The sequence below is a fragment of the Pseudophryne corroboree genome, chromosome 1 (assembly GCF_028390025.1).
Source record: "Pseudophryne corroboree isolate aPseCor3 chromosome 1, aPseCor3.hap2, whole genome shotgun sequence".
Taxonomy (NCBI): Eukaryota; Metazoa; Chordata; class Amphibia; order Anura; family Myobatrachidae; genus Pseudophryne; species Pseudophryne corroboree.
The window spans coordinates 535,023,568-535,036,550 of record NC_086444.1 but is presented as its reverse complement, the minus strand read 5'-3'; the positions used below and the strand labels follow the sequence as shown (position 1 = coordinate 535,036,550).

At 44.7% G+C, this 12,983-nt stretch overlaps 1 protein-coding gene across 4 annotated transcripts in view; it reads right to left on the bottom strand.

The window, feature by feature from the left end:
• The window catches only part of LOC134914273 (uncharacterized), a 177,311-nt gene that overhangs the window by 23,942 nt on the left and 140,386 nt on the right, over nucleotides 1-12,983 (bottom strand). The gene's annotated exons all lie outside the window — the stretch shown is intronic.

Sequence of the window (12,983 nt, the reverse complement as noted above, 5' to 3'; positions counted from 1 at the left end):
CAACCCTGTTGACCTACTGCATGCTGACCAACAGTGGTCAACCTGATGACTGTCGACCTAATGACTGTCGACCTAACGACGTATCCCCTTGATTATGTAGGGATTTGAAAGTCAGTAAGCCAATCTTAAAAAATATTCACCATGTTACAGGAAGTCAGTGTAGGGAGTAGAGAATGGGTGCTATGTGCCACTAATGGGGCTGGTTAGTTAACAGCCTGGCAGCTGCATTATGCACTAACTGCAAGTAGTGCAATTCTTTTGCTGGGAGACCCAGACAGAGGGCATTGCAGTAGTCTAGATGTAATTATATAATTATTTTTATTATGTAATTATATAAATGCATATGTGGACTAAGGCAGATCTTCAGAAGGAATGCTTGATTATGGCTATGTTCCTCAGAAGAAAGAATGAGGATTTGATTGCGGCTGATACCTGATGTTTACGTGTCAATCTAAAATCTATGACATCAAGATTCTGCATATGTTCAGTGTTTTACAATCCTGAACCCCCAAGCATTCAGATGTGACAGGGCTCATCCTACATCCTACAGTCTAATTGCAGGAAAATGGGGGTCATTTGCCATTGATAGTGTGCCCATGGATGTGCGCATGCACTTCACATGCACCCGTGATCCATAGGATTGCATGAGTGTGGGCACACCCACGAACGGAACTCATCAAGACATGAATAGTCACAATTGTGACACATCCACACCAAAGATGTGTTCGTGGGCAAGATGAGATCTATCACATCTGATAGTTGTTTGTCTAAACAGTATTATTGTCCTTTGATAGTGAGCTCTTATCGTAAGCACCTCTGTTTTACCAGGATTCAGTCAAAGCCAACTGGTGCTCATACACTACTTGGCTTTGACTGATATAGATAGCAATTTAGGAATGGTATTTGGTCCTCAGTGACAAGAGCAATAGACAGGCACAGTTGTGTATCATCTGCATATCAGAAGTAGAACCATAACATCTAATTATTTCACTCAGCAGTAGCATGTAAACTTCAAAAAGCATAGAACATGGGATAGAACCTTGTGGAATGATGCATGGCAGTGGTGATGATGAGTGTACTACAGAAGAAACTCTATGTGACAAGCCAGTGAGAAATTATTTGAACCCGCTAAGGACTGTGAATTCCAGCCAACAGATTTTTTTTCAGGCACACAATTAAAATCCCATGGTCCAAGGTATGAAATGCTGCAGAGAGATCCAGGAGGATTAAGATTTGAACAGTCACCTCTGTCTCTTGCAATCAGATAATTAAGAACACATACCAAGGCTGGTTAAGTGCTATGTCTTTTCCTGAATTGTGACTGGAATGGAAAATAAATATCATGGGTTGACAAGCAAGTTTCCAGTTGAGTTGAAACCACTTTCTCAATAACCTTTCCTAGAAATGGAAGGTTTGATACCTAGAAATGGAAGGCTTGATACCAGTCTGTAGTTGTTTATGCAGTCGGGATCTAAATTATTTTTTTTAAAAGAGGTCTAACAATTCCTTCCTTTAATTGTTGAGGAAAAATGCCTGTCTGTAGAGGAACAATTATATCCATATACCCTATTAGAAGTTTGATTTGTTTCAGGATACATGTCACAGGTGGTGGAACGTAGCCTTCGGATCATTTCAGCAATGTCTTCTAGATCCATTAAGTCAACACTAATCCACAAAGACAGGTGACTTACATTTGCAGGCTTGGTGCCTTGGCACTAATTTGATGGCATGGTTGAGTTTCAAGCAAGGATGTAGAATACTCTATCTGCAAAGATGTTTGCAAACTAATTGACTTTAAGAAGGTTTCATTAGGCTGCAAGTATGATTGTTTGCAATGCATCCCAACTATACGTAAAAGCTGAGCAGGCCTATTGTTTCCTGGCAGTTTCTCATTTGACAGGAACTCAATTTTCTTACAGATGATTGTGGATTGGTATTAAATATTCTTGACTAATTTTACATAGAAACATGGAATTTGACGGCAGATAAGAACCACTTGGTCCATCTAGTCTGCCCCTTTTTTAACCATTATTACCTCAAACCCTACTTGATCCTTTTTCTTTTTAAGGATATCCCCTTATGTCTATCCCATGCTTGTTTAAATTGCTCTACTGTCTTAGCCTCTACAACCTCTGCTGGGAGGCTATTCCACTTGTCCATTACCCTTTCTGTGAAGTAATTTTTTCTCAAGTTTAGCTCGTATTCTATTGTAAGTATTCATCATCATCTTTCATATCAGCAACCCCTTTTCTTGAGCTCACTAACACTGTCGCCAAACCAAGGAGTTGACGATGTGACATGCAGCGTGGTATACCCTATGCAAACAATTTGTTAGATACATTTGTGATTTCAGGATTTGTTTGCAATTTACAATACCAGTATTTGAAATTTCGGTCAGTGATGCAAACTTAATGAAGCAGACTGAGCTGGTGTTTGTACAGTCAAACATTGTGCAATTTAACACATTTGATTATATGGGACATTTACCTCAGCTGTAGTCTGTGTTAATTTACCATAGTATATCTGTAGCTTCAACCATGCACTGCTGTGTGTGTCAGCTGTGCGATCCAATACTCAAAGCGTTCCTATCTCTAAGCGTTCTGATAATGAACAGTTAAAAAAACAGTTGAACAAACATTGAACCATATCAAGAAAGAACTCAGGAACATTATGTGGATTTACCACACCTCTGCAATGAAATCACCAGGACCAGGCCTACTAACCCTCTGGCAAAGAACTCAAGGTGAGCTGGAAGCACTGTGGGGATAGCACCAATACCTAGCCCAGCAGGGTAATTTCCATCGGATTTTAGTGTTCTCCGCAAATTTTTCACACCCACCCGTACTGCTCATATGAGACCAGGATAATTTCCCTCTTTTTGTTGGTTACCTGCAAAGGTGTTCTCAACATGGCCCTCGTTCCGAGTTGTTCGCTCTGTAATTTTCTTCGCATTGCAGCGATTTTCCGCTAATTGTGCATGCGCAATGTTCGCACTGCGACTGCGCCAAGTAAATTTGCTAAGAAGTTTGGTATTTTACTCACGGCATTACGAGGTTTTTTCTTCGTTCTGGTGATCGTAATGTGATTGACAGGAAGTGGGTGTTTCTGGGCGGAAACTGGCCGTTTTATGGGAGTGTGTGAAAAAACGCTGCCGTTTCTGGGAAAAACGCGGGAGTGGCTGGAGAAATGGGGGAGTGTCTGGGCGAACGCTGGGTGTGTTTGTGACGTCAAACCAGGAACGAAACAAGACTGAACTGATCGCAGTGGCAGAGTAAGTGTCGAGCTACTCAGAAACTGCAAATAAATTTCTATTCGCAATTTTGAGAATCTTTCGTTTGCAATTTTGCTAAGCTAAGATTCACTCCCAGTAGGCGGCGGCTTAGCGTGTGCAATGCTGCTAAAAGCAGCTTGCGAGCGAACAACTCGGAATGAGGGCCCATGTGCCTTCTTTAACAAAATATTTATGCTGCATACTTCTGACCCCACCATGTGGTATTCCTAGGAAGTGTACCTTCACTGATTGCACACCCTGCCAGCAGCATCTAACGCAGTGCACCCTAAATGGGGGCCTCTGATGGTTCCTCTGTGGGCAGGATATTCCTCACGTGGATTATACCATACAGGTAATATCATATGACTACACAAGTGTCAGTTTTCCCATATATGCACTGGGCCCTTGTATGGCTTACCTCCCACAGTATAACCTTCGTAGTGCACCCAACATGGCTGCCTCATCTGGTACGCTTGTGGATGGGATGAAAAATACATAGACCTGATAGTTTTGTTGGTACCCTGCTCTGTACGTTAGGATGCTGCAATCACCCCCATTTTGTGTCATCTCTTCTAGGGGTAGACTATTCCACCCAGGGTATTCCTATGCAGTGCGCCCAAGATGGCTGCATCACCTAGTAACTTGTGAGGGTAGAATACACAACCCATGGAAGTTATTAACCAAAATGCCTACACCAATCCTGCATTATGATTACTCTATGCATTCTAGGTTTTCATTTTTATGTCTGTGTGGCTTGTGCATTGTTATATTAATCTCCTCTATTATGTGCATTGTTTTGATGTCTGTGAAGCACCTTGAGTCCTGTTTGGAGAAAGAGCGCTATATAAATAAAATCATTCTTATTATTTATTACTATAAGCACAAGAGTGATAATATCCACTGCAGCCATTATATCGTTATTATAGTTATAGTGAATGAGGATATTCACAGGCATCCAATACCACATAGAGATCCAGATTTCCTCAGAAGAGCCCCATCTGGGCAATAAGCAACAATCAGGCTGTCTTTCTAGTTAATAGCCAGACATCGAATATAGGGCTTTGTTTTCTTTCCAGCAAAAAGCACAGCCAATCCCCGACCCCTATGTCTTAATATGTAAAGGAGAACATGGAAAGAGGGGTTGTATGAAGAGTCACATGGGGGAATGTAGTATAGTAGGTTCTGAACAGGAGAACTTGCTGAAAGTCACCAGACAATTTGCATTATATTATATTTCTCTCTATCATCTGCTACAGCAGTATTTTTTGTGCGAATATTGTAAATACTGTAAGATATATAACACTTTTGCTGCCATTTAGCTAAATAAAGATATTACTTTCTACTTCTGTGTTTAAAGATCATACCTATGGTGCTACCACTTTATCAAAGATTAACTTCCTGGGGGTATATAATATAATCTGGTTTGCATAAAGGATGGTGTGAAATTAAAGTTACATTGGTTTAACAATGTTATCAATTGCACTTTTCATAATTTGTTATACTAATTTGACAGTGTTTCTTTGTATGACATTATGATTTACTCTCATTGGTCACATGTCACAGCAGTGTTCCATGCATATTTGAACAAACCAAATAAATTAATGGGTCTCATTATTTTAGCTACTAGTTTGCAAATGGAAATTGTAAACTTGCTACATATGTTGACTGAAAAGCAACACAAATACTCATTGGTTTTGAGAATTCTAATCACTTATTTATTTCACGTTTTAATTTGATTATTGCCTTGAATATCATCATTTCATCAAACCCTCATGTACTGTAGATATCATCAATATCTTTTCATCCAAGGCTACTCCAGTTATTCTATTCTTTATTTCCTCTAATGTGCGAACTCAAGTATTATGCTTGGTCATAACTCCAATTTTTTAGGAGATTCTGATTTTAAGAAATGTCTAAAGATTAACAAGGGTTGCTGGCGGCCTGAATTAAAATGACATTTTAAAATTTTGTGCCTGCCTATCCATTGTGTAAACAATAAAGATTTAATGTCAGACTTTGGTGAGTGCATTCAACCACTACCCATTGTTGAGAAACCATGGCCCTCATTCCGAGTTGTTCGCTCGCAAGCTGCTTTTAGCAGCATTGCACATGCTAAGCCGCAGCCTACTGGGAGTGAATCTTAGCTTAGCAAATTTGCGAACGAAAGATTATCAAAATTGCGAATAGAAAATTCATAGCAGTTTCTGCGATCAGTTCAGTCAGTTTCGTTCCTGGTTTGACGTCACAAACACACCCAGCGTTCGCCCAGACACTCCCCCATTTCTCCAGCCACTCCCGCGTTTTTCCCAGAAACGGCAGCGTTTTTTGCACACACCCATAAAACGGCCAGTTTCCGCCCAGAAACACCCACTTCCTGTCAATCACATTACGATCACCGGAACGAAGAAAAAACCTTGTAATGCCGTGAGTAAAATACCAAACTTCTTAGCAAATTTACTTGGCGCAGTCGCAGTGCGAACATTGCGCATGCACAATTAGCGGAAAATCGCTGCGATGCAAAGAAAAATACAGGGGGTAATTCCAAGTTGATCACAGCAGGATTTTTGATAGCAATTGGGCAAAACCATGTGCACTGCAGGGGAGGCAGATATAACATGTGCAGAAAGAGTTAGATTTGGGTGGGTTATTTTAATTCTGTGCAGGGTAAATACTGGCTGCTTTATTTTTACACTGCAAATTAGATTGCACATTGAACTCACCACACCCAAATCTAACTCTCTCTGCACATGTTATATCTGCCTCCCCTGCAGTGCACATGGGCCCTCATTCCGAGTTGTTCGCTCGCAAGGCGAATGTAGCAGAGTTACACACGCTAAGCCGCCGCCTACTGGGAGTGAATCTTAGCTTCTTAAAATTGCGACCGACGTACGCGCAATATTGCGATTACAAACGAGTTAGCAGTTTCAGAGTAGCTCCAGACTTACTCTGCCTGTGCGATCATTTCAGTGCTTGTCGTTCCTGGTTGACGTCACAAACACACCCAGCGTTCGCCCAGGCACTCCCACCGTTTCCCCGGCCACTCCTGCGTTTTTTCCGGAAACGGTAGCGTTTTCAGCCACACGCCCCTGAAACGCCGTGTATCCGCCCAGTAACACCCATTTCCTGTCAATCACATTACGATCGCCGGAGCGAAGAAAAAGCCGTGAGTAAAAATACTTTCTTCATAGTAAAGTTACTTGGCGCAGTCGCAGTGCGAACATTGCGCATGCGTACTAAGCGGATTTTCACTGCGATGCGATGAAAAATACCGAGCGAACAACTCGGAATGAGGGCCATGGTTTTGCCCAACTGCTAAAAAAATTCCTGCTGCGATCAACTTGGAATTACCCCCACAGAGCGAACAACTCGGAATGACCACCCATGTACTAATATTTAATTTTACTTTATCACTGCCTCCCACTGTCTAAATGCTCTGCACGTTTTTTGTAAGTACTTGACTTCATGTCAACTACAATGCAACAGGTAAACTGAATCAGATGGAAAAATAGACAATGGGGTATATTTACTAAGGTCCCGATTTTGACCGAGATGACGTTTTTTCTTCAAAGTGTCATCTCGGTAATTTACTAAGCAAAAATCACGGCAGTGATGAGGGCATTCGTAATATTTTGGAAGTCCTAGGAAAAAATCACGAATCAATACACCATCGGTCAAATACGCCTGCAATTTGGTAGAAATCGGGAATTTACTAAAAAGTGCAAAACACAAACACTGCCGACAATAGCCAAACACTGCCGTGATGAAATACAAATCGTGAAAAAGTGCTAAAAAAAAACAGACCTGCTTTTTTATCCCGTGTTTGTATAGGCATGCACGGATCCATGAGATCGTGCATGTTTTTCAGTGGGAAGGGGTGGGAAATGTTTTAATTTTTCCAAAAAAAAAATGCGTGGGGTCCCCCCTCCTAAACCAAACCAGCCTCGGGCTCTTTGAGCCGGCCCTGGTTGCAAAAATATGGGGGAAAAATTGACAGGGGTTCCCCCATATTTAAACAACCAGCACCGGGCTCTGCGCCTGGTCCTGGTTCCAAAAATACGGGGGACAAAAAGCGTAGGGGTCCCCCGTATTTTTGAAACCAGCACCGGGCTCCACTAGCTGGACAGATAATGCCACAGCCGGGGGTCACTTTTATACAGCGCCCTGCGGCCGTGGCATTAAATACCCAACTAGTCACCCCTGGCCGGGTACCCTGGAGGAGTGGGAACCCCTTCAATCAAGGGGTCCCCCCCTCCAGCCACACAAGGGCCAGGGGGGAAGCCCGAGGCTGTCCCCCCCATCCAATTGGCTGCGGATGGGAGGCTGATAGCCTTTGTTGAAATTTATGAATATTGTTTTTAGTAGCAGTACTACAAGTCCCAGCAAGCCTCCCCCGCAAGCTGGTACTTGGAGAACCACAAGTACCAGCATGCGGCGGAAAACCGGGCCCGCTGGTACCTGTAGTACTACTACTAAAAAATACCCCAATAAAGACATTACACACACACCTTGAAAGTATAACTTTAATGCATACATACACACCACCATATACACATACTTACCTTATGTTCACACGAGGGTCGGTCCTCTTCTCCATGTAGAATCCATGGTGTACCTGTTGAAAAAATCCTACTCACCAAATCCAGTGTAGAGGGCTCCTCGGGTAATCCATTTGTAATCCACGTACTTGTAAAAATAAAAAAACGGGACACCCGACCACGAACTGAAAGGGGCCCCATGTTTTCACATGGGACCCCTTTCCCCGAATGCCAGAAAACCCCTCTGACTGATGTCTAAGTGGGTTTCTTCAGCCAATCAGGGAGCGCCACGTTGTGGCACCCTCCTGATCGGCTGTGTGCTCCTGTACTGTCTGACAGGCGGCACACGTCAGTGTTACAATGTAGCGCCTATGCGCTCCATTGTAACCAATGGTGGGAACTTTGTGGTCAGCGGTGAGGTCACTTTCGGTCAACCGCTGACCACAAAGTTCCCACCATTGGTTACAATGGAGCGCATAGGCGCTACATTGTAACACTGCCGTGTGCCGCCTGTCAGACAGTACAGAAGCACACAGCCGATCAGGAGGGTGCCACAACGTGGCGCTCCCTGATTGGCTGAAGAAACCCACTTAGACATCAGTCAGAGGGGGTTTCTGGCATTCGGGGAAAGGGGTCCTATGTGAAAACATGGGGCCCCTTTCAGTTCATGGTCGGGTGTCCCGTTTTTTTATTTTTACAAGTACGTGGATTACAAATGGATTATCCGAGGAGCCCTCTACACTGGATTTGGTGAGTAGAATTTTTTCAACAGGTACACCATGGATTCTACATGGAGAAGAGGACCGACCCTCGTGTGAACATAAGGTAAGTATGTGTATATGGTGGTGTGAATGTATGCATTAAAGTTATACTTTCAAGGTGTGTATGTAATGTCTTTATTGGGGTATTTTTTTTAGTAGTAGTACTACAGGTACCAGCGGGCCCGGTTTACCGCCGCATGCTGGTACTTGTGGTTCTCCAAGTACCTGCTTGCGGGGGAGGCTTGCTGGGACTTGTAGTACTGCTACTAAAAACAATATTCATAACTTTCAACAAAGGCTATCAGCCCCCCATCTGCAGCCCATTGGATGGGGGGGACAGCCTCGGGCTTCACCCCTGGCCCTTGGGTGGCTGGGGGGGGGACCCCTTGATTGAAGGGGTCCCCATTCCCCCAGGGTACCCCGGCCAGGGGTGACTAGTTGGATATTTGATGCCACGGCCGCAAGGCACTGTATAAAAGTGACCCCCGGCTGTGGCATTATCTGTCCAGCTAGTGGAGCCCGGTGCTGGTTTCAAAAATACGGGGGACCCCTATGCTTTTTGTCCCCCGTATTTTTGGAACCAGGACCAGGCGCAGAGCCCGGTGCTGGTTGCTTAAATATGGGGGAACCCCTGTCAATTTTTCCCCCATATTTTTGCAACCAGGGCCGGCTCAAAGAGCCCGAGGCTGGTTTGGCTTAGGAGGGGTGACCCCACGCAATTTTTTTTTTAAGTTTAAACATTTTTTTTTTTTTTTTACAAGGTGCACAATGAAGCCCTGCACGGATCTCTCAGATCCGGCCGAGATTCATTGTATTAAAGTCGGCAGTGTTTTACAAGTCACTCACGTAAAACACTGCCTAAAAAAACGAATGACATCGACATCGGAAAACCCGAAAATGCAGAATACGGCAGCTTAGTAAATTAGTCGTAATCAATTCAAAAAGTTGCATATTTACACTTTCGATGTCATTCGTGATTGAACTTTGACCTCAAACGGGAAAATACGATTCTTAGTAATTTTACCCCAATGTGTCTTTCTATATGCCTGGTTCTGTGCAGCTGTTTCCGTCAACAGAATTTATCCATAATAACAATGGTTTTTAATTCACAAATAATGATTTTATTATTTTATTACAGCTTCCTAATCCATCCTCATTCTCCTTTGCAGTGGTTTAGTTGGTACTACAATTACCAATTTTTCTGTGCGTTAGGACAAGACATACCCTGCATGATCATAAACATTGAATAAAAAATGTGCTTTTCCCCAAGAATTTGAGGATGAAACTGTGCATTTTCAGTGATTTAGGGCCTAATTCAGACCTGATTGCAGCAGCAAATTTGTTAGCTAATAGGCAAAACCATGTGCACTGCAGGGGGGCAGATATAACATGTGCAGAGAGAGTTAGATTTGGGTGGGGTGTGTTCAAACTGAAATCTAAATTGCAGTGTAAAAATAAAGCAGACAGTATTTACCCTGCACAAATACAATATAACTCACCCAAATCTAACTCTCTCTGCACATGTTATATCTGCCTCCCCTGCAGTGCACATGGTTTTGCCCATTAGCTGACAAATTTGCTGCTGCGATCAGGTCTGAATTAGGTCCTTATATCTACAGTAGCAAGGCTGAAGACAGGTTAAACAGGTTAAACAGGTTAGACTAATAATGTTTATAGAAAACGAAGACTCGCACAGCAGCCAATCACTATTGTTAGCTTCGGTGTCCCAAAGCGCCGCATTACAGGGAAGAAGATGAACTCAATAAACTACAACTTCCAGCAGGCCTTAGCGCCGGAATGCTTCGGCGCTAAGGGCTGCTGGGAGCTGTAGTTTATTCAGCGCGTCTACTTCCCTGTAATGCGGTACGTTGGGACACCGGTGCTAACAATAGTGACTGGCTAGCAGAACTGACTGACTCACTGAATCAATGTAAAGGTGAGAGTGCTGTGCATACCCACTGCACTGCACAGCACTGTCACCTTTTACATTGATTCAGCGTCCAAACATTACCCTCTGCGATATCATGCTTCAGGCACCTGTCTGTGGCAAGGGCGCCGCAGTCCGACCGGCCAGTAGCTACACGCTGCGCCTGTCACTAAGCCACGGATGAACGAGCACTTTCCCCAGCGACCCCAGCAGTGATCCAGGCAGAGGGCAGGTCAGGTAAGCCATGCGGAGATGCAAGGAGGGCCGGGGACCAGACACGGGGGGAGCAGCCATATGGGGACTCAGAGAGGGCAGCCATGAGGAGACACGGTGGGGAAGGGGAGCAGCCATGTGGAGACACAGGGAAGGCAGCCTTGGGTACATCAAGGAGGGGAGGCAGCCATGAGGATACACAGGGGGAAGGCAGACATGGGGATACAAAGGGGGGCAGGCAGCCTTGGGGTCCTTAAGGGAGGGAGGCAGCCTTAGGGACATAAAGGGGGGAGGCAGTCATAGGGAGACACAGGGGGGAGGCAGTCTTGCGGAGATACAGGGGGTGCAGCCATGGGGAGACACCCCTTTAATTTAACCCCACATGCACACTTGGGGGGGCATAGCACGCATATGCTCCGGGCGCCGTGGCTACACGCTACACCTCTGCTCTCACAGGAAAAAAAAGTCCCTTAAAATGGACCAAATAATTAATGCACACTTCTTGTCGTATAATGGAAGTCCAATAAAAACCAAGTACCATCAGGTGCCTTATGCTTCAATACAGTCCACCCAAATAAATTTCCAGGGTGATGTTTCCACTGGTATAGAGGACTTGATTCAGAGATGTACGCTAACACAATAGTGCACATCTCCGATGGAGGAAGGACTGTGCAGGCACAGGATGGGTCCTGCGGACGTGCCGCCCTCCATCTGCGACTACGATCACAGTGTGTCCCAGCCACAGCTTGATTGACAAGCTACAGTGTTTGAGGGCTGGTGTGTGGATGTTCCCCATTGTATTTCCAGAAGTCCAGAAGTACTTGTCGCTGCATTTTTTCTGGTAGGAACGAGGCCTTGGTTTTGCTGGCAAAACAATGGGTCCCTCTTACCAGATAGGAGAAATTAATGTGGACCCAATTGTCTCCTTCCCACAATATGTTTCACCTCTAGGCTTTGTCAGGAATGTCAGGACGAACTCTTTGTTTCACCTCCTTATGATAAATATCTTGCAGGCAGTCTGTTTCTCCACCTCGGGTCGCTCAAGCCTCACTTCCATCAGGGCTTACACATCGTGACGTCCGCCCTCTTCTCCCTATAGGCACAGTGTCACTTCTACCCTTCCTATATACCTGTCACGCTCGGCGTAAGTTGGGGTTCCGACGACCGAGTTTTGGCTGAAGGGACAGCTACATGTGAGGAGAGTAAACGAGGTGGCTGAATGTAATTCCTCCTCATGGGGTGGAAGCCAAACTAAGTGTTAACGTTGGCCGGAGGGCGTAAAGAAAAGGAGGACTTCATAGGAAGATAACTGTAGTTTTAATGAATAATCAGGCTGTACACAAATATTGGATAAATAGCAGAAACTGGAAGAATTAGAGTCTATGGTTAAATGACTTGAAGAGTGAAGCTGCAGAACTCCGGTAAAGAAGAATTGAAGACTGTTTTTTATGATTAAAAGACGAGGCTGAAGTACTTGGACTTTGAAGAAATGTAGACTTGGTTTGTGATTGAAAGATGAGTCTGAAGAACTTGGACTTTGAAGAAATGAAGACTGGTTTGTGATTGAAAGACGAGGCTGAAGAACTTGGACTTTGAAGAAATATAGACTGTGGTTTGTGATTGAAAGATGAGGCTGAAGAACTTGGACTTTGAAGAAATGAAGACGCTGTTAGCACCTGGAGCTCCTCTACGACCTGGGACCCCGTGAGCGCTTCCACAAGTGGCAACGGACTTAGACAGCAGGACTGCAGCAGCGTTTATGTAACTGATGGATGAAAGCAACCAGGATCAGGGAACCAGAAGTAACCTGGGAGCACAGAGCTAGAGAACCTTTCACAAGGAGGTAACTTGAAGCACTGGCACTCTCCCTCTGAGCCAGCTTCCTTTTGTAAGAGGAGAACATGCAGGATTGGCTGGACACAGATTGGTAACTTCATTGGTAATACTCTGGTCTCCAACATTGCTGCCCCCAGCACAGGAGACATACTTAGCTGTTAGTATACAGCTTTAGCCAGCTTCTGTCTCTGACACACTATACTGTCACCACTAGAGGACCTTACTGCAGTGATCCTCGCCGCAGCGCCCGGCTCTCCAGACCCTCGTCCACCCGGCCCTTGGCAGCCGCACATCCATCCAGGAGCACCCGCTGCCAGCAGCTCCCTGCCGCCGCAACCGCGCCAACCAGCGGGACGGTAACTCTCGGGAGCACCTGCCGAAAGTAAGGCTCCGGAGCCTGACATTCGCCATGCAGAGAAGAGGTAATAAGTGACACCCTC